The sequence below is a fragment of the Bubalus kerabau genome, chromosome 2 (assembly GCF_029407905.1).
Source record: "Bubalus kerabau isolate K-KA32 ecotype Philippines breed swamp buffalo chromosome 2, PCC_UOA_SB_1v2, whole genome shotgun sequence".
NCBI classification, from domain to species: Eukaryota; Metazoa; Chordata; class Mammalia; order Artiodactyla; family Bovidae; genus Bubalus; species Bubalus kerabau.
This window is the reverse complement of record NC_073625.1, coordinates 106,405,925-106,426,680: the sequence shown is the minus strand read 5'-3', so window position 1 is coordinate 106,426,680 and position 20,756 is coordinate 106,405,925. Positions and strand designations below refer to the sequence as shown.

Genomic DNA, 20,756 nt, shown 5'->3' with positions numbered 1-20,756 from the left:
AGAGTTTGGAAAAAACAGGGATATGGTACTGAAGGAAGACATGAAAGTATAATATTTGAGGCAATCAAGAGCTTTATTTAGATATGTTTAAGTAGCAGGTTGAATACATTAGGTTGTAATACAGGAGAGAGGTTAGAGATGGAGATATACATTTAGGATTAATTGGGCTATAGATAGTACTTTAATTAAAGACTAAATGAAATCACCTGGGGACAGGGTGGCTGGAAACATGTAGAGGGCCCAAGAATTCCCACATATAAAAGAGGCTAAGCAAGCAGAGGAGGAGCTGCCGATTAGAATCTGGTAATGAAAATCCATAAAGTTGGAGAAAAACAAGAGTATAGTGCCAAACAATCAGAGAAGGGAAGAGTAAGCTGCATTGACTGTTGCTGAGATGTCAAGTTAGACGTGTACAGACATGTAACTGTTAGATTTGGTAACATTGGTTCCCTTGCCAAGAGGAGTTTCAAAGCCATGGTAGGCTGGAAGCAAGGCTGAACAGAGCTGAAGACTAAATAGGTAGCAATAAGGAGAGACATCAACCAAAGACAATTCTTTCAAGAAGTTTGGCTGAAAAAAAGAAAATAATGGTGTAGTACTTGAAAAAGATTTGAGTTCAAGAGGTTTCCTCTACTTCCAAAGGTTGGAGATAAGAGCATTTTTTAATATTAAATCAATGATTTAGCATGAGACTTCCAACTTCCTGTCCCAAATTCAAAGGGCTTGGATGAACAAAGATAGATAAGTACTCTCTGAGAACCCTCGCAGGTCCCAAATATTGCAGTCTCAATCATGTGCCCCAGTAGATCATTATATTTTGGTTTGTTGTTGCCTGACTTTTACAAGTCTCAGATATTAAGAAGCCAATTCCGAATCAGTTTCTTTGTCAAACTGCTAATGCAACATTAGTTTTAGTCATCAAATCAAAGAAAAGTTCTCCTGGGTAGCTATAAATGGAAAAGGCAGAAATTAAATTTAGCCTAATATTAATATTTTAACAGAAAAATGAATAGAAAAAGAAAAATAACAATGAAAAGTAATCCCTGCCGAAGCAATCCTATTTATCTTTCCATTTCCCATTATTTTGGTGTAAAAATAGTTTACCCTTTTTGTTTCAGGTGCTTTTGGGAAATGAGGAAAGCGGTCTGGGGCTAGGACTTGATATTATACCTATAACAGAATATAGACTAGGTTTTAGCATTTTTTAAAAGGTAAAAAGCAAACAAAAAATGAATTAAAAGTTACGAGCAATTTCTGCCTTCTAGGAAGAAGTGGGAATTAACTTTGAGCAGAATATCCTTTGTTTTGGAAAGAGCTGTCCTCTGAAGATTCCTATTTTAGAAGAACCCCCACTGCCACCTGCCAGGGGGAAGAAGTGTCTACACTAATAGTAATGTTCTTATCCTGTTTTCTTATTTGGGTTGGTCAAACAAATGTTTATTTATCTGCTGTAGATGTCCATGATTGTTGGGTTAAAGTTGGGATGGGCACTGGTCATGTAGAAAAGTAGTGTTTTTTACAGTCTGATTCTTAGACCACTCACATCAGCATTACTATGGAGTTGGCTAAAAGTCTTTGTAGATGGGCCCACATTACTTATTTTTGTAAATATTGTGTGGATATTCAACACATTTTTCAGATGATCCTTATCAGTAGTATGCTCCTAAATGTTTACCCTATTGCCTCTTGAGTTGGGGGTGGGTAAAGAAGCAGCACTGATGTATATTATTCACTGATTCCTCCTCTTCCACTCCAAATAGGGAAATTAGAAGAATTATTTAACAAATCTGATGACAATAAAGCGGAATTTTGGTGATTTTATTTTTTACCAAGGACTATTTTCACTACTCTATAGATCAGGCTTGCAGCTGACATTTATATTTAGCAAGTTCTGCTTTCACCTTGCCTCCTCTCGTCTCAGAAAACAGATAAATCTTCCTGTTTGATAGTTGCTGCCAGTCACACCTTTCTTCCTCTGTTTCTCCCCTTCTCCCTCCAGCTAATCCATCTCTTTGCAGAGTATGTATCCCTTCCTCCCACAGCAGTAGGTGGGAGGAAGGGATACACTTTTCCCCCTAAATTGTGTTTGTAGCTTTGTTTTCAACACGACAAACAAAACTGGGATTTCCAGGGCTGCTTCTCTGCCTTCCCTTCTTGAAATGATATCTACATAAAAAGGGGCCATAAGAAAGTAAGAAACTTAAAGAACTGATCAGACCCAGGAGAGGAAGTCTGCTATCTAAGACTAGAAGTTCATTAGCTCGCATATCTTCACTCCAGAGAGAAGTCACTGAAAATTCACCTCCCCTACCAGAGAGTCAAATACATTGCCTTCTTCAATCTGAGGCCGACCTCTGAGCTGAGGTGCAATCTTATCACCCACCTCATCACCCTGTCACCTGATAATGAAGCCCTGTCAGAATCTTCTCAATAGACCTTATAATGTCTATGCTTCTCAACACCTGGGGCCTAACCTCGGAGCAATGATCTCAAAAAGATGACCCTAAAGCTCTTTTCATTGGTTATAGGATTAGCATTATACATCAATGTCCTTTTCTTTTCCCAGTAGGTTATGAGTTGGGTAGTTACAGAGCCAAGTAGCACAAGGAGTTTAAGGATCAAAATTGTTTATCCTGACTCATCCTGCTGTGATATAACAGCCAAAGAGCTTAACAGTTCAGCCTTCAATTTTTTCCAGCTATGAAAGACAAATAATAACATCATAAAAGCTCCCCTCCCACCATACACACACTCATTTCATAAGTGTTTTTAAAGGAAAAATGGGGACAGAAGTTTTGTCAGTTCAGGATTAATCTTTGGGTTGACTTGAGAACAAAGTTGGATGGTTTAATGTGCCATATAAAGGTTTAACATTTGCAAAGAGTTCTGCTTAAGTGCTTTGTATGAGTCATCCCACCTGCTCTTTCCAATAACCCTGTCAGGCCTTTACAGAAGAGAAAACAGGTTCAGAGGACTTGAAGTGATGTGGGTGGAGCTAGAATTCAAACTTAGGTGAACTGGCTTCCCCTAATGACCCTCAACTCTATATCTCAGATATAAGATAATTTTCTATCAAGATTTTTCTCTTGAGCTCCAGAATGTATGTCTAAGTACCTGTTGGGCATTACTACCCTTTGGAGGTTGACACTGCAAGACAGAGACTCTCCCTGATCTGAAAGCTGCTTATCCATCAGGCCTTGTCACTTATCCCCTCTCCCTCTCATACTCCACACCTGAGACCTACTGAACTACTTGCAGTTCGGCAAAAACAAAAGCACATAGTGTAATGGCTCCTGTGTTATCCCAAGTGTATCTTTCCTTTGGGATCGAGACATACATTTCCACAACTCCCAGAAGTCCTGGCTGTTGCCGACACATAGCTGAGAGTTCCTGAAGGAACTGCCTTACATCAAAGGAAGATACCATGCACAAAGTTGCACCCCAATCCAGAAGCAACATATACCCCATGACTGGTCAATGGAGGTGTATAAAGCCAAGTACTCAAAAGGGGAGACCTCTGAATGCTATTCCAACTCAGTGCTTCCCCATAGGATGCGCTGAGTCCTCTGTTGGTACCACATTGCTGTTCAGCTTCCCCCTCTGCCTAATCCTGCTCTCCTTACTCTTTTATAAGCATTTTCCTTCCTAAGAGCCCTCTCCATAATAGTGCATTCAAATCTCTGCTTCATAGTCTGTTTCCTGGGAAACAGTTGATACCAAGACTTGTCTTTGAAGTGCGCTTTTGGAGCTATATTAGTCTTTGAATAGCTGACGATGAGAAACCTGTTACTGGTGGTACATCGAATGGAATTTGGGTAATTCCTAGAATACTGTCACAATGCAAGTTACATCTTTCACTGATGGTAAATTGGAATGGAAACTAAAAGAAAATATACTGCAGGTGCACTGCTTCAGATAATCAAGAGGTTCTGGGAATGCAATGATTATAAAAGCCATGGAATCAGGTGGGTTTGCCTGGGTTCTACCAAGGCATTAGTGAAAGACAATGAAGGACTGAGAGCAATTAATCTCAAATTCAGAACAAAATTAAAAAGCCAGAGGGCCTGAGGGCAGAAGGGCAGAGGACCAAACCCAGAATGTGATTTAAAGTATAGTAGATTCCAGAGAACATTGATTTGTTGACCTGGAAAATCTGCTTCACCAAGGTTACAGCCTTAACTGAAAAGGAGTAAAGCTCTGAGGCTTGGGATGGGGTTATTTGGGTTGATACCCTTGAAAATCTTGAATCTCTAGTCTCCTCTGAACCCCTAGAAATGCTGTAGTTCTTCAGGTTAAAAGCTATCACATTCTTTTTTCTGCAAGACATCAAGATAAGATACATACCTACACCTCCTTTCCTTTCCCCTTCACTTTACCACTTTCCCTCTTGGCCACCAGAACAATAACTAGGGTCACAATATAACTGGCTTGCAAAATGTTTGGTCTGTCTATTAGCAGAAGGAAGGAACTATGCGCCCAGAGAGCTGCAGGCCCCAGCCAACATGTGTCAACAGGACCAGGAAAGAATGTATGGGACTTGAGCCTGATCCAGGGTCCAGGTAGTAGGGGAGGGGAATGAAGGCAAAACAAATTTGGATAAGGGAGAATTTATTTATATGTGAATATTATCCTCTGATGCAGGGAATATTATCCTCTGAACACCCTGTCAGCAACCCAGGAGACAGTGCTTACATGCTGCTTGAATGGTCCTTAGAAGCTTGGGGAAAGCTATTCAGTTCAGTTCAGTCACTCAGTCATGTCTGCTTTTTTGCAACCCCATGAACCACAGCACGTCAGGCCTCCCTATCCATCACCAACTTCCAGAGTTTACCCAAACTCATGTCCATTGAGTCGGTAATGCCATCCAACCATCCCATCCTCTGTCATCCCCTTCTCCTGCCTTCAATCTTTCCCAGCATCAGGGCCTTTTCAAATGAGTCAGCTCTTCGAATCAGGTGGCCAAAGTATTGGAGTTTCAGTTTCAACTTCAGTCCTCCCAATGAACATCCATGACTGATCTCCTTTAGGATGGACTGGTTGGATTTCCTTGCAGTCCAAGGGACTGTCAAGAGTCTTCTCCAATACCACAGTTCAAAAGCATCAATTCTTCTGTGCTCAGCCTTCTTTATAGTCCAACTCTCACATCCATACATGACCATTGGAAAAACCATAGCCTTGACTAGATGGACCTTTGTTGGCAAAGTAATGTCTGCTTTTTAATATGCTGTCTAGGTTGGTCACAACTTTTCTTTCAAGAAGTAAGTGTCTTTTAATTTCATGGTTGCAATCACCATCTGCAGTGATTTTGTAGCCCCCAAAAATAATGGCAGCCATTGTTTCCACTGTTTCCCTGTCTATTTGCCATTAAGTGATGGGCCTGGATGCCATGAGCTTGGTTTTCTGAATGTTGAGCTTTTAGCCAACTTTTTCACCCTTCTCTTTCACTTTCATCAAGAGGCTCTTTAGTTCTTTCTTCACTTTCTGCCATAAGGGTGGTGTCATCTGCATATCTGAGGTTATTGATATTTCCCCTGGCAATCTTGATTCCTGCTTGTGCTTCTTCCAGCCCAGCTTTTTTCATGATGTACTCTGCATATAAATTAAATAAGCAGGGTGATAATATATAGCCTTGACATACTCCTTGTCCTCCTTGGAACCAGTCTGTTCCATGTCCAGCTCTAACTGTTGCTTCCTGACCTGCATGTAGGTTTCTCAAGATGCAGATCAGGTGGTCTGGTATCCCCATCTCTTTCAGTTTATTGTGATCCACACAGTCAAAGGCTTGGCCCTTGCTAATTAAAAATACCTGAACTTCCATGGCACATGGTGAAAGAAGAGATCAAAAGGTTCAGAGAAGGCTTGCTAGAGAGGATGTACTATGTGAAGCAGAAACCCACCAACTAACCGTGTTTCACTTAAGGGCCCATAGGACACTCCCTTTACCATAATGATAAAAAATGCACTGATGAGAAAATCACCAGCATAAATAAGACGCTCAGTGTTTGCTGTCCTCTGTAGGCTAGTGCTGAAGATAGAAGATGCAATTATAGAATTGGGAACCCTGATGGTAATGAAGAGAATGCCAAAATAATGCAGGTTAGGTGGTAGCACCTAGCTATCTAAAACAAGATCACAATCATCATCATAAATGGACAGTCTGAATAAGAGCCAGGAAGACCTAACCCACATAGGGCCAAAGAGATGGTTAATAGAACACAGTGTATCTCTAGGCAGTCAACAAGGGTATGCTTGATCTATTCAGGAGGTTAAGGGAACTTAGTCCAATAAAAAGTCAAAATCCCTTGTTCAGTTTCTGAGCCAATTCTCAGCCCCAGATCCCACTACTTGAAGAAGTCAGGTCTTCAAGAGGAAGAGATCTGAAACCACATATTAAGTGCACATGAGAATTCCCTCAGTACTTCCTCAAGGCATCTATGACTATTTTAATAATCATGCCCCAATAAAAATGGGAATATCCAGTAATTTCAAGTCAGAGAAGGCAATGGTACCCCAGTCAAGTACTCTTGCCTGGAAAATCCCATGTACAGAGGAGCCTGGTAGGCTGTAGTCCACGGGGTCGCTAAGAGTCGGACATGACTGAGTGACTTCACTTTCACTTTTCACTTTCATGCATTGGAGAAGGAAATGGCAACCCACTCCAGTGTTCTTGCCTGGAGAATCCCAGGGATGGCGGAGCCTGGTGGGCTGCCGTCTCTGGGGTCGCACAGAGTCAGACACGACTGAAGCAACTTAGCAGCAGCAGCAGCAGTCATTTCAAGTACTGTGATACATAGGTTCTAAGTAAACAGTGATAAGGGACCTGAAAAATTATGTGGCATTAATTAGAGTAAAAGCATATGAGAACCAAATAATAAAAACCTGGTCTAATTCCATTTCAGTGAGTTCACTAGGTTCATGGACTCAGCATGTAATCATTTCCTTAATCCCCAAATGTAAGGTTGGAACAGGCACATTTCATATTTGGCAGAATTTCTGTATTGGTTCCTTGGCCTTTGGAAGGCACATGCCTTCCCCAACCATCCAAGATTACTATCATAGCTGTGAGCAACCTAATGTATTCATGGGCCTTCCAGGTGGCTCAGTGGTAAAGAATCTGCCTGCCAATGCAGGAGGCAAGGGTTCAATCCCTGGGTCAGTAAAATCCCCTGGAGGAGAAAATGGCAACCCACTGCAGTATTTTTGCCTGGAGAATCCCATGGACACAGGAATCTGGAAGGCTACAGCCCATGAGGTTGCAAAGAGTTGGACACCACTGAGCAACTGAACAACTACGACAACCCCTAAGAAGAAGCTCGACTCTTTTAAGTCCTCTTTGAGTTCTGGAGTGACATATTTAATACTCAGAAGTTTGCTTCATCCCATTCACCAATGTGACACAGAAAGACTCGAGCTTTGATTAAGACCCAGGTCAGAAAGGCTGTGTAGCCTGAACGGCTGACATATATGGGCCTGCGGTACTGCAACACTAATGGTTATCTACGATGGGAAAAGATAGTTTTAGTTTGTGATCAGTCCCAGTAGGCAAATTTTAAAGTGAACTTCTAATATTTTAGAGTAAGGCTATAACATCTGCAGGAAACTGCTAGAGATCAAGATAGCATTTGCAAAATAAGTCTTGCTATGTTCCTGGGAACTGATAGAGGAAAATCATGGGATGTCAACTGATTATGGAGCCAAGACTGCCCATCCTGAACTGGGTCTTTTTGACCCATCAAGCCATAAAGTCAAGCTGAACTAAGATGGAAGGGGTATGTATATTCATTGGATTAGGAATGGCAGAGCCATAAGGCACAAAAACGTTGTAAGGAGCACAGCCCTCCATGGCATCCACCGCTGTTACAGGGACACCTCTTCCTCAGATCACACCTAGAGCTACACTGTCCTCAGTGGAAATACTGCCCTCAACTGGGAGGTCATGTTATTTATTGATTAAAATAAGACATTTTGTGATTGGCAGAGGAGTACAATTAACAATTATTCCTAGACATCAGGTATAACCCAGAATCCTCTAGGTACACTGGGTTTTATGGTGACCCGTCCTTAATTGACAACCACTTTCCAGACCCTTACTAGGATTTCAAACTTTTAACTTTATATCCAGTTGCCAGTATTTTTGAGAGTAATAGGTGCTACAAAAGGAAATAAGATTTAGTCTGTTGGTAACTTTTAAACAGTTTTAGAGACATATGAAACAGGGAAGCAAAATTTAAGCAGCTTGCACTCTTTCTGTTCAATGACTGATTGGGGCCAGGCTTAGAACAAGGCAATAAATGAGTTCTAGAATTACCAAATGTGGTAAGTTTTCAAGAAGCCAAACAATGGTAGGTAAAACTTGTGCATAGAAGAGAGGATAAAGGACTGATCCATAATGGGCATACTGTCTAGTCACATGGTCCCCTCCAAAAAGTATTTATAACAAAGTCACAAAAATAGTAGTTTAGGCATCAGAATAAGTGGATGACTTTGATAAAATATATTCAAGGTAAATATCATCCCTCACTGTGACAAGAGAAGTACTAATATGTAACGATGCTATGCAAATATCACTTCCATATTTCCTGGCTTGTAGGCTGTTAAATTCCTAGTCATGATAATACATATTAATGGGAGGTTGGAAGTTAAATAAACATAATTTGAGCAAGTCAATTCTCTGTGGTATGCTTTTTGTAACGGATAAAAAGCTAACTGAAATGATTAGTCACTGTAGAAATAAGGTATTGATCATATAATAAGATGACTTTGCTTTCAAACAGCATGAAGCCCTATTCAAAAGCAATCAAAGATACCATGTTATTGGGTCCTCTCAGCAGCCCCGAGAGCCAGGAATTATCTTATTGTCCCAATATTATAAGTGAGATGACTGTGGTCCAGGGCAGTTAAATAATTTGTTTATTGTTTTACCTCCACTGAAGAAATTGGAACTAGAACCCATATCCCCAGGTATCCCCTATCCACCTCATAATCCAGTGTTCGTTGTACTTGAGTGCCTAGAAAAAGAATTGACCTTGTGAAAGCTGTGGGTTTAGTGACATCTGACCATCCATTTTGGCTGAAGTCCATTTCTTTGGTTTTCATATCCCCTAGGGATAATCCATCTCACTCAGCCCCTTCACATTCACCATCTGACCTGCCATGCTCTCTGAAAATTGCAACTGTGTTTTACCTTTGGAGCAACCAAATTCAATTATAGTTTCGGCCTTTGTGTTTCCTCAGCCTTTTTTCCTACACAAATTGATGGTGACAGCAGCGATACCAATTCAATTACATACCATTTTCTGGTTCCCAGTAACGATGCTGAGTAGGTCAGCAGGGACTAGCCGGGAACAAGGAGGACCATGAACTAAAAGGGAAGGATAATGAGTGAAAGCCCAAATTAGAGACCCATTTTCACTTACTGGGAAAATTTGAGCCAACTTCTCTCATGTAATAAGCAAAATAAATCATGGAAAGTGAATGGAAAGAGTAATTCTAGAAAGGATTAGAGAGCTTTACAATTGTATTGCCTAGGTGAGCAAAACCTGAGTGATACAAAATAAAGCATTGTCTTATTAAAAAACTGGATGTTGTAATAAACATATCATAGAAGGGTCAATTATTTTTGGCACTTCTGTTCATACAAAATATATTTCTTTATTGAATTCTTAGCACATAGCAGGTTGTTCTAGAGTAGAGAGGCTGCTGAGAACAAAATAGTTGAGCCGCTGCCCTGATGGTGGTTACATTCCAGTGAGGAAGACACACGGGTCACACAGCTGCTACGAAGAACAAAAGGTAAAGGGGCTGATGGTCATATGATAGATAAATGCTACTTAGGTAGAAGGGACGAGGAGGGCCTCTCTAAGGAGGTGACATTTGAAAATTGAATGAATTGAGCCACAAGCATGTAGCACACACTTCCAAATCCATGGAGGTGTAGACGGTAATGACATTTGTTTAACCTTTGTGTATATGTTTAGTAGCAGACTTTAAAGGTTACTATTTTGATAGCTGTCACCTACCCTGGAAATGACTGTTAAGAGCAAGCAAATAATTGTCTCCCAAATGCTAAACTGAATCCTCTACAAAATGAAGCCAGCTTACCAAATTGAATGCTTTTTTTTTTTTTTGCTCCTATGGTAATCCTTTAAAGCCAAGTCTTAAATAGTCATTCTCTTTCTCTTGCTCTATTACTTGTTACCTGATTATCCACTCTTAGTTAGCTATTTATTTTTTTTGTGTTTATAGACTGTTTTGTGGACTTCTATATTGTCTTGGGCAAAAAGCCTAACAATCAATAATTTAGTCTGTCTTTTTTCTTTAAATCAGAGTTTTGGTTTGCACATAATAAACCAGTGTGCACTTCTAATTAAATCAATTCAGCAAATATTTGTGGCCTAAATATTATTAGCAAGATAATGTTTTTAGCACAAAATGGGAGAAAAAGATGAGCAAACACTGTTTAGCTCTTAGACAACATACTATGTGTATAGTAGATAAGTGTACAAATAACAATAATATGAGGAAGAAATTAATTTCTCAAAAAAAAATCTCATAAAATTGAGAGACATTAGATGAGGAATATAAATTACTTCAGTTCAGTCGCTCAGTCGTGTCCGACACTTTGTGACCCCATGAATCATAGCAAGCCAGGCCTCCCTGTCCATCACCATCTCCCGGAGTTCACTCAGACTCATGTCCATTGAGTCAGTGATATCATCCAACCATCTCATCCTCTGTCGTACCCTTCTCCTCCTGCCCCCAATCCCTCTCAGCATCAGAGTCTTTTCCAATGACTCAACTCTTCACATGAGGTGGCCAAAGTACTGGGAAGGAGGAATGATTTGAAATGAGTCTTAAAAGCAAGGTAGGATTGCAAACTATAAAAAGAGACCCAGAAGGCATTTCAGAACGAAGGTAAAGTAAAAATAAGTAAACGAAGACAAAAAGAGGAAAGGCAGGTTTGGAGGATAGATACTCCAGATTGGTTGAAATGCAGGTCATAGGGGTAAAGACTGCTAAGTAGTTAGATGGTGTCAAACAGGCCAGGTCAACATTATGAAGAAACTGGAATGCTGGAAAGTAGTGGGATTTCCCAAAGGGTTTTGAGTTGGGAAATATCGCTAAGTATATCTAGCATTGAGGGAGGAAGTAGATATAGGTGGAGACTGGCTTGGAATGTACTTCTAAGGTACAGAGGAGAGATCATGAATGTCTGAGATGTAAAGCAATGGCACTAGGAACCATAATTTCTGAAAAGAAACACAAACTTGTGATGGTATCCTTAAGGGATCTTGGCAATTGATTAGATGTGAGGCAAGGTAGAGAAAAATGTAAAGATTATTTTTTAATAATAATGGCACCTCTTGGGATGAGTTATTAGGAAGAGCAAATGCAGAGTTCAGTTTAATAAATATTAAGGTATTGCTAGGACAGGCAGGTGGAGATGAGTAGATGGAAATCTGGGATTGGACCTCGTGGGAGATTTGCTAGTAGAAATCATTTCAAAGGTGAGAATTGTGCCCATGGAAGAGAATCAAAACACTGGGGAAATAACTGTAGAAAGAAAAGGGCAGAAAGCAGGGGTCTAATTTTAGAGGTACTTTTTAATTTTTTGGTTAGTAGCAGCAGGAGAAAGAACCAGAAATGTTAAGAAATAAGGAGCAGTAAGAGGTAGGATAGCAACTTACTTATGGAAACCAAGGGAGGTAACAGTTACAAGGAAAAAAGCATAGTCATTAGCATCAGATATATCCCTGGGACTGAGGAACTAAGAAAAGGAACTAAATTTCCTAGAACTAACAAAAGATCATGGCATTTATTTCTTAGTGATGAAGGAAAGCTTGTTTCGAGTAGCGTGTGTATAAGCACATGTGTACACAAAGGGAAAGGAGCTAGAGAGCTTATGTAAAAACCAAAAACAGGATAAGAATTATTAACACAGTACAAGGGAAAAGGAATAAACTAACATTCATTCCATGCTTACTTTGTCCCAACACTATGCAAGTTATGCTCACTCAGTCATGCCTGACTCTCTGCTACCCTTTGGACTGTAGCCCGCCAGGTTCCTCTGTCCATGGGATTTTTCAGGCAAGAATACTGGAATGGGTTGCCATTTCCTCCTCCAGTGGATCTTCCCAACGCAGGGATTGAACTCATGTCTCCTGTATCTCCTGCATTGCAGGAAGATTCTTTACCGGCTGAGCCATCAGGAAAGCCCTACTATGCAAGATATACTTACGTTTTCTTATTTGGTACTCATCAGCGCTGTGTGAAAGATGTTATTATCTACTATAGATGAAAATACAAGGTGCAAGGAGGTTAAACAAGATGCTCCAGGACATACATCTATATCCACAATAGCTCTGAAATTCTAGCCATTGTGTGGCAGGGGCCAAAGGCCGTGCTTTCTCTATGACAACAAATGCCATCTTGAGGCAGGAGGCCTAGAACTAGGTTCAGTGGGTTCGGCAGGGAAGAAGACCAGAACCTCCTCCTCGGAAATGGAAACAAAAGAAATGAGGGGTGGTAAAATACATACTAAAGTAGAAGTCATCTGCTGTGAGTGACTGACCAGCACCTCCGTGTTACAGGCAGAAAAGTGGAGGAAGGACTAAATGGTTCACGCTTCCTGTCTTGAAAGACAGGAAGTCTTCCTAGAAGACTCCTGCCTAGATTTCAGTAGCCCAAACTGCTAAACCTACTTGCAAGGTAGGCTCAAAAATGTAATTTTTATTTCAAGTTGGGATAATGACTAGAGCTTCACATATGTTAATAGCCATCCTAATCACCTGGGGATTTGCTTAAAATTGCAAACTATGAGCAGGGGCTCAAGATTCTTTATTACATACAAATTCTTAGTGATTGCCTGGCTGCTGGTCTGTAAACCATATTCTGAGTAGTAAAGTTGTGGACCAGTGGTTCTCAAACATTATTGTGCATCAGGATCACCTGCTAAATGTGATAAAACAGATTTCTGGGCCCCACCCTCAGAGTGTCTGATTCAGTAGGCCAAAGTGGGGCCTGGGAATTTGCATTTCTTAGAAGACTCCATGGGATGCAGAATGTTGCTGGTGGGTGGGACCACACAGGAAGAACTACTGATATGACTTCTTTTGGTGACAGATGGTTGAGACAGTGGATGACAGAGAGGCATGGCATCAAGAGGGGAGCAGGGTTTGTTTGATTTCATTTTACTGTTCATTTTACTGTTGGTGATAGCAGTGCCATTATATTCACACTCCCAATGGATTAAAAACAAATGTCCACTATCAGCAGGCCTGATATATATTCTCAAGCTTTCTGCCTCTACACTTTCTCCATGTCAGGAGGAATCCTAACCAAACTGCAGTGCTGATTCAGCTAACCGTCAGTACTGAGTTTCACAGTGTGTGAGTGAAATCAATATGTAATACGAAGAAATTAAAATATCCTAGCGTCTCTAGTCAGAATAGTCTCCCCACATTAAAGGGAGACTGTTTTCTTCATAGTTGGAAAATTTAAGGTACTCCACTCAATCTCTTGTTTGTTTTCTATGTCAAAATTATTGGGTTACCTACTGATTAGCAGACCTGGCCAATTAGTCTGATGATCTCATCACATATTTTCAACTTCTCCAGCTGTGAGTTACTTTTTATACTGACTCTTTCAATTAAAAAAACTCCCCCAGCTGAGACAAATGACGAGTAAAGTGGTAATGCCCACCAGCAATTTATCCTGACGACTTATTTAGAGCAGCGTAAGTGGTACAACTGAGCCGAGGGGTAGAATTCAGGGAATGCGTTGTGCCGCTGTATTTTGAGGCACTGAGGAAGTCCACAGCTCCTGGCACATGTAAATAAAACTGGTGCTAATTTCAACTGAATCTCATTACTACTGCAGGCGGTATATATGAATCTATGAAAACAGATGAGATTACTTTAGGAACATGCCCAAGATGTATTCACTTATGTCCTGGAGAGGTAAGAGTAAGAACAAATTGACAAAGAAGTAGGAAATGAAAATGAGTAAGATAAGTCCCCTTCACAAGAACATATAATCTTACTTTGTCTAGCCCTTATTCCTACCTCCTCAGAGAAAGTTTTTCTTCCCTTGAGAGAAAAACTCAGAGGTGATTTTGTTTTTCCATAGGTCCCTTCTATGTTCAGAGGGCAGTAGGGTAAAAGATTTGTCAAAGAATCCTCATAGTTCCAGTTTCTACATGGCTTCTTGGTCTTTAATGGACACTGTGGTTATGTTCCAAAGAGCCCCTAAAAATAGAAAGAACTTAACCTGCTGTCTTAAGTCTTTAATGAGGGCCACTTCTCTAGGCATGGTCACTTCAGACATTTATTTTCAAAGGAAAAGCCACCTTAGAAGCTCGATGAGAAAAGAAGAATAGTCGTAGAACAGCCTGGAAAGCTAAAAGCATCTTTGCCATTCAGACCCTGACTGCATTAGCAGGATGGCTGGCAATCACCTTGTGCCTTGTTCAAAGCCTGCCATCTCTGCAGGCTTCCAACTCCTCCCCTCCAGCTTGCTCTCTGATCAGTAAGATTCTCTGTGTCTTTGCGTAAAGGTCATGGAATCCTAACAGCTGCAAAACATTTTGAAGGGGGATTAACTAGCTTGATTCCAGCCTACTGACTAAAATACATGACTCAGAATGAGAATCTCAGATTAATACTATGGATTGTCATCCCAGATGCCAGGAAATTCAGATACCTATGTAACCCCTCTTGGAAAAGGAACTATCTGTATCATTTCCTCAAGGCTCCTGGAGAGAATAAGCAATGAAGTGCTCAAAATTCCTCAATGGACTTCACTTTAAGCCACAAGAGTTCCAAAGACAATCACAAGGACCAAATCCATTCAGTGTCATAATGACTCAATTTTCTAGAGAATGTATTTAAGACCAATGTAGGAAGAGACTGGATGTGGACAAAAGAAAAACGCACACACACAAAATTTGCTAAATTAACTGATTAATTGAAATAAACACAGAAACCACAGCTGGTTTCCAGTCATCAGACGGAGTTTGTGAGGAGGGCTAGCTCTGACAATTTGGAGTGTGGTGTAGACCTAAGGAGTGTGGGAGCAGCAATATGTTTATTTGTGCTTAAATAGAAACACAGATAGCTAGTCCAAGCAAGAACTTCCTCCACAGAAAGAAACTGCAAATAACCCATCCCCTGGCTGCCAACTAGATGCTTATTTTAGGAAAAGTAAGTAGGAACAGGCGGCAAGGCCAGTCCAGGAGAATTTAGAGGTGTTCCTCCCACACACCAGGCGCTCATTAGCATGTCTCCTCGGCTTCTGAACCATGTAACAGCTGCAGACAGACAATAGGGGAAACTGTCACCGAGAACCAAAAAGGTCCTGGAAAAGCCTGTTAATTAAGAAAAGATGGACGGGGATGTGTTTTTAGAAAGCAATACAACTCCTGAACAGAGGGGAAAAATTTAATAGAGAGTTTTGAAAGACAAGGACTCAAAGGAAAATAAATCAAAGTAAAATAGGTTATCACTCTTCAAGGTGAAACCACACTTGCTTGTTCCTCATGCATTTATCCCGCACTTACTGAGAAATGCTGAATTTCATGAGGGGAAAAGAAATGGGATTAGTTTCTATTCTTCAGCAATTGGCATTTATTTGCAAGGATAAAAAGTTTATACCAACAACTGCTATGCAAAATTACAAGTTTTGGTCACTTATGAGGTGGAACATACCAGCTGTTTAGAACTGTTGCCTTATTATAAGCACATTGCTAGGATGAGTTTAAAAGGATGACAACTTGAGATGCCACCATTGACTTTGGAAGAACAGATGTGTTAAATGTAGGTTGCAGAGCCAGGTTGACTGTCTTTTTTCATTTTTCTTTTCTTAAAATCCATCAACTCAAGAAAATACCCCTCTACTTATTAGCAGCTCACCCCCACCACAAGCTACATGTTATTTACCCAGCAGAGAGTTCAAGGTCACTGCCTAGAATGGAAGAAACAGGAATGGTAGGCACTGCAAGCCCAAGAGCAGCCAAACAGTGCAGGTAAAAGTTAGACCAGTGCAAACAGAAGCAAGGACAAAAGGCAATGCAAGTAGGACTCTTGAGGGACTTAATGGAAAACAGTAGCTTACAAAAAAAAAAAAAGAGAGAGCGAGGGAGAGGAGCCATTACAGAATTAAAATTCACATCACATTTGATGAAAAAGGACAATAAAAATAATTTACTGATTAATCACTGTTAATCATAATCACCACCTTATGAAGTGGTGATAGCAATCCCATTTTCCAGATTCAGAAACTTGCTATGGAGCAGAGAGACAGGAATCTGCAGAGCCAGAATTAACGTATCAGCTGATGAGCTAACCACTACAGCATCTGGACTCTCAGTTTCGCTGGACTCGGGAAACTGCAAGTAGATACCAATAGCAGTGGATTCTGGAAATTTCCATCCAATGCCCATGTTTCTTCTCTTACAATGGGCTTTAGGTTGGGCCGTGTGCATCTAGCTTCTATAGGTAAAGGATAGCACAAAGTCAAAGTGAATGGCATCTTCAGCCCACAGCAGACTGCAGACATTGCTATATGTGCCATTTTCAATCACTTGACTCCATTATGTCCCTCCTCTGGAAGTATCAGCCTTGAGCCTTTGTTCTTCTGGGTAGGCCAGAGTACATGGAGAAAAACGAAGCTTGGCAATTGCAAGTAATGCCCTGATGTGCAGAGAACCAGGCTCACACCTTCGAGAATAAAGGCCTTTCTCAGAGGTGCTTCAGTACAGCTAGCCCATAGCTACCTGCCCCTTGGATCTCTGCAGGAAAGAGGTCAGGTTCCAGGGCTCATGTGGGCCCTTAATTCAAGTGAATGGACATCCAGGAAGTTGGGGATAAGGAATGAAACATTCAGTTACAGCACAGGGGCAATACTAACAATGTTTATTTGCAGGTTCCAATGGCTAACTTCAACCAGTTTTAAAAAATCAAGTTTGAAGACAGAGTGACAAATATGATGAGAAATATCCTAGATTCTCACATTTCTTATGACTGGCTCTGAAATGGATCTGATAAGCTCATGGTTGTGTGTAAATTAAATTGTCTGAAAGGAGCAACTCCTGGAACTGAGGCTCAGTTTATTATTCTGTTGTTTTTAATCTCCATGTTGAGTTTGTCTCCTGACACACCCAGAGAGGGTATCCAAGTGAGAGACTGAGAAGGAGGGCGCCAACGGAGCAGAGACGTGCTTAATGTAGACACCATTAATAAATCACTGATAGTTAAGATATAGATTGGATGATGGGCGGCAGATGGGAAGGAGGTACGTCAAATTGCTTTTCTCATATAGATTATTGGATTAACAAGGAAGCAGCAGGCAAGTGGCAAACTGGTGTAACAAATTGCTATCATAAAAAAAAAAAAATTGAACTTATCCCAGGATGGTAATAAGGCTCTGTAGGCCATTAGCCCTTTGGAGAGGTGCTAGAAGTGGGAATATCCCTCTGAGATGGTAATACAGAGAAAGCTCTCCATACGCCTCCTCCCCTCACTATTGTACCTAAGCACATCCTGGTGAGAGGAGGGGGATGGGACACAGCCAGACAGCAGAGGGAAATGAATTAATGAATGGGTTAGCAGGTGCATGCCCCACATGATAAGAGATAAACAGAAGTATATACACCACACCATTCTGGCAACCAATGCTGGTTGCAACCAATACTGCTCGCTTTATTTGCCCCCTGCAGACCCTCCAGCTTCTTATTCTGAAAATTTTCAAACCTACTGACAAGTTGCGGCTGCTGCTCGGTTGCTTCGGTCATGTCCGAATCTGTGCGACCCTATGGACTGCAGCCTGCCAGGCTCCTCTGTCCATGGGATTCTCTAGGCAAGAGTAGTAGAGTGGGTTGCCATGCCCGCCTCTGGAGGATCTTCCTGACCCAGGGATAGAAACTGAGTCTCCTGCATTGCAGGTAGATTCTTAACCGCTGCGTCACCAGGGAAGCCATTGGCAAGTTGCACTGGTAATAAAATGAGCACCTGATAATATTATGCAGGCTTCACCAGTTGCTAATATTTTGCCACATTTGCTTTGTCTTTCATTTTCCTTCTCTCTTTTTGGTGAACTATTAAGTGGTAGACATCAAAATGCTGTGGTGGTATGTATTTTCTGCAAACAAGGTCATTCTCCTACATATTCACAATGGAATTGATCATTTTCAGGAAATTTTAGCTTTCACAAGTAATATTATACAACATACAATCTATGTTCAAATTTCCCAAGTTGTTCCAATGTCTTTTATAGCTTTATTAAACATCCAGGATTTGATAAAAAAAAAATGCATTGTTTAGTAATCATATCTCTTTAATAATTTATATTCTAGAACTGTGCCTAGCTTTTCTAACTGTTAAGACACTGACATTTTGAAGTGTCTGGACTAGTTGTTTTGCAGACCATTTCTCAATTTAGATTTTTCTGATTGCTTCCTCACGATTAGAATAAGGTTAAACATTTCTGGCAGGATGTGTCTCTCATAGTACATCACTTCAGGAGGCATATGCTGCCAGTTTGTCAAACTTGGTGATTGTTAAGTTTCACCATTTGGTTAAGGTGATGCTGTCAAATTTCTCCATTGTAAATAGAGCCTGTTCCTTCTGTTATTAATAATTCTGAAACTGGGTGATTGTAAGATCAATGTTTTACACAATAGTTTTAGCATGTTTTGATGATTTTTGTTTGAATCAATTATTACAATAGTCATTGATAGCCTTAGAAAATCACTTTACATTCTTTCAACACTTAAGAGTTGTTATTCTTTTGTAGAAATAAATGTTTATTTTTATTTTCTCCATTCACCTCCATTATTTTTGCTACCACTATGGCCTCAGAGAGGTTTACTGTAATCCATTCTGGCCAATATTTATAATAATATTCTAGTTGTCACAGATTTGTTCAATGTAAGCCTCTTTAATCTGGCACCAATGATTTTTTGACGTTGTCTTATCAGTGTTTGAGCACTTCTTTACTTTTTGATTCAGTTCAGTGTTCTTGGCTCACCCTGTACTTCACTGCCCCAGATTTAGGGTTTGTCAGTTTTCCAGGGAGTCCTGGTTCCTTTGAATAGAAGTTGGCAGTTAGAAACCAAGATAAGGTGATCAGATCAGTTCAGTTCAGTTCTGTCACTCAGTCCTGTCCGACTCTTTGCGACCCCATGAATCGCAGCACGCCAGGCCTCCCTGTCTATCAAAAACTCCCAGAGTTCACTGAGACTCATGTCCATCGAGTCAGTGATGCCATCCAACCATCTCATCCTCTGTCGTCCCCTTCTCCTGCCCCCAATCCCTCCCAGCATCAGAGTCTTTTCCAATGAGTCAACTCTTCGCATGAGGTGGCCAAGGTACTGGAATTTCAGCTTTAGCATCATTCCTTCCAAAGAAATCCCAGGGCTGATCTCCTTCAGAATGGACTGGTTGGATCTCCTTGCAGTCCAAGGGACTCTCAAGAGTCTTCTTCAACACCACAGTTCAAAAGCATCAATTCTTCGGCGCTCAGCCTTCTTCACAGTCCAACTCTCACATCCATACGTGACCACAGGAAAATCCATAGCCTTGACTAGATGAAACTTTGTTGGCAAAGTAATGTCTCTGCTTTTGAATATGCTATCTAGGTTGGTCATAACTTTCCTTCCAAGGAGTAAGCGTCTTTTAATTTCATGGCTGCAGTCACCATCTGCAGTGACTTTGGAGCCCAGAAAAATAGTCTGACACTGTTTCCACTGTTTCCCCATCTATTTCCCATGAAGTAATGGGACTGGATGCCATGATCTTCGTTTTCTGAATGTTGAGCTTTAAGCCAGATTTTTCACTCTCCACTTTCACTTTCATCAAGAGGCTGTTTAGTTCCCCTTCACTTTCTGCCATAAGGGTGGTGTCATCTGCATATCTGAGGTTATTGATATTTCTCCCGGCAATCTTGATTCCAGCTTGTGTTTCTTCCAGTCCAGCGTTTCTCATGATGTACTCTGCATATAAGTTAAATAAGCAGGATGACAATATACAGCCTTGACGTACTCCTTTTCCTATTTGGAACCAGTCTGTTGTTCCATGTCCAGTTCTACCTGTTGCTTCCTGACCTGCATACAAATTTCTCAAGAGGCAGATCAGGTGGTCTGGTATTCCCATCTCTTTCAGAATTTTCCACAGTTTCTTGTGAGCCACACAGTCAAAGGCTTTGGCATAGTCAATAAAGCAGAAATAGATGTTTTTCTGGAACTCTCTTGCTTTTTCAATGATCCAGCGGATGTTGGCAATTTGATCTCTGGTTCCTCTGCCTTTTCTAAAACCAGCTTGAACATCAGGAAGTTCATGGTTCACATATTGCTGAAGCCTGGCTTGGAGAATTTTGAGCATTACTATACTAGCGTGTGAGATGAGTGCAATTGTGTGGTAGTTTGAGCATTCTTTGGCATTGATAAATACATTCATTGCTACTTAAGTATAATTACTTTTAAGCTCTTTGTTTGAGTTTGTACTGATACTTCCAAGTCTAATCCAATACAGCAGAGTTCTCCTTCCCCCTTTCCCCATTTTTTGCCACTCTCCTACCATGAGAATTCCATGCCCCCCAAACATCAATATATTTGCTTGTTTGCTCAGTTGTGCAATACCCACAGAATTGTTTCAAACTATTCAACCACCAAAAGTTTCTTTTCATCTTTAGAAAATATACCACTGAAGGTGGGATGCAGTCAGAGTAAGGTTCAAAGCTTTTACTGGAATTAATTCTGGCTT

The 20,756-nt window shown here is 40.7% G+C and overlaps 2 long non-coding RNA genes across 3 annotated transcripts in view; both read left to right on the top strand.

Annotated features, from left to right (window-relative positions):
* Positions 1-505: 505 nt before the first annotated feature.
* The window catches only part of LOC129643549 (uncharacterized), a 35,417-nt gene continuing 15,166 nt past the window's right edge, over positions 506-20,756 (top strand). The window contains exons 1-3 of one of the 2 annotated variants that reach the window (XR_008710363.1): positions 506-642; positions 1,266-1,390; positions 12,591-12,708. This is a non-coding gene — a long non-coding RNA (uncharacterized LOC129643549). The remainder of the gene's footprint in view (positions 643-1,265; positions 1,391-12,590; positions 12,709-20,756) is intronic. The other variant, XR_008710362.1, reaches the window with a different exon arrangement.
* LOC129643550 (uncharacterized) lies at positions 12,719-14,908 on the top strand. The gene is made up of 2 exons (XR_008710364.1): positions 12,719-13,958; positions 14,555-14,908. It is a non-coding gene; the product is annotated as an uncharacterized LOC129643550 (long non-coding RNA).